Raw genomic sequence first — 1,756 nt, forward strand, 5'->3', positions numbered from 1 at the left:
GATGACCACTAGATTAAACCGTATTCTTTGTATGTTTTAACTCAAGAAGAGAGAAAACAGTTTTGCAATTTACTTAAGTCAGTGCGTTTTCCAGAGGGGTTTGCTGGAAATTTAGCTAAAATTGGTATTTTCGAGAAAGGTAAGGTATATGGGCTTAAATCTCATGATTGCCATGTCTTACTACAACGCATAATTCCTATTTAAGTGTGTCCCTCTTTGACAAAACAAATCTGTGAAGCGTTAGGGGACTTGTCTCATCTTTTCAAGAAACTTACTGCTGTCACCTTACATGTGAGGGAGTTAGAAACGCTTCAAAAAGAGATAGTTAAGACTCTGTGCAAACTTGAAAGGATATTTCCCCATTGTTTTTTACAGTTATGGTGCACTTGTGTGTTCATATTCCCCAAGAGGCAATTTTGGGAGGACATGTGCAATCAAGGTGGATGTATCCGATAGAAAGATACCTTGGCCATTTAAAAAGATACGTTAGAAACAAAGCTAAACCTGAAGGCTCAATTGTAGAAGGTTATGTTATTGAAGAAGCAATAACATTTTGTTCACATTATTTACGAGGTGTTGAATCAAAATTTGACAAACGTAACAGAAATGATGAAAAAACCTCTAGTGATACTCGAAGCATTGTACTAAATATATTCAGGGTGAATGGCCGGGGTATTGGAAAGAAAGAAGCTAAGTTCCTTCCTAGTGATCTTCTCAAGAAAGCACAATGGTTTGTCTACAATAATTGTGAAGAGGTTCAAACATACTTAGAGTAAGTATTTGTTTTACCTTTGTGAATTAAAATTAAGTCACATCTTCATAAATTTATGCTTCATCTACACTTTGCAGAGAACACTTGCAAGTGTTACGAGGGCAACATCATGCATCATCAAACCTTTCCCAGATTCAACAGTCTACATTCCCGGATTGGTTTGCAAAACGGGTAACAATCATACTATATAGTACTTTCAAGTGCATTGTGTTATTTTATTATCTCTAATCACATGATAATTATGTTCAAACTGAGAACAGATTGGATATATATATAGACAAAATCCATCTCAAGTTAACGAGGAGTTATATGCATTATCTTCCCTTCCAGATAATCGAGTTTTCTTACACAAGGGATACACAGTGAATGGAGTTAAATTTCTAACTAAATCTAGAGATGACAGTTCGCAAACACAAAATTGTGGAATTATAGTCCCATGCGTTCAGGATGATGTTGAAGACGATTATTATGGATACCTTGATGAAATCATTGAACTGTCATTCATAAAAGGTTATCATTTTACTTTGTTTAAATGCACATGGTTCGACACTGATCGTCTAAGGAAGAACGTGATATTTGAACCTCATTTCATCAGTATAGACACGTCTCGAGAGGCTTACAAGGAAGATCTTTTCGTTTTTGCAAACCAGACTAAGCAAGTGTTTTATATAAATGATCCTCTTAAACCAAATTCACAATGGAAAATTGTTGAAAGAATTTCCCACTGGCACCTATGGGATATTCCATAAAACAATAATGCAGCAGATTTGTTAGAAGATGTCAACCTTCATCGTGAAGATGTCGAAGAAGAAATTGTTGAAAACGTTGATATTCAACATTCTAACGCCATTGTAGATGATTTTATTTATGACGAGATGGATGATTCTTATCACAATATGGAAGAAATTAGTCAAGAGTCAAATCCAGATGATTCAGATTGTCATAACTCAATTAATATGATATAAAATGTTGAGTCACACGATG

General features: G+C 34.9%; 1 long non-coding RNA gene across 1 annotated transcript; it reads left to right on the plus strand.

The window, feature by feature from the left end:
• Nucleotides 1-242: 242 nt before the first annotated feature.
• Nucleotides 243-1,136, plus strand: LOC143587746 (uncharacterized). The gene is made up of 3 exons (XR_013144960.1): nucleotides 243-772; nucleotides 850-943; nucleotides 1,033-1,136. It is a non-coding gene; the product is annotated as an uncharacterized LOC143587746 (long non-coding RNA).
• The last annotated feature ends 620 nt before the right edge of the window (nucleotides 1,137-1,756 follow it).

Source organism: Bidens hawaiensis, unplaced genomic scaffold (assembly GCF_021521415.1).
Source record: "Bidens hawaiensis isolate Kalapana, Puna unplaced genomic scaffold, B.hawaiensis_p1.1 tig00035856_1, whole genome shotgun sequence".
NCBI lineage: Eukaryota > Viridiplantae > Streptophyta > Magnoliopsida > Asterales > Asteraceae > Bidens > Bidens hawaiensis.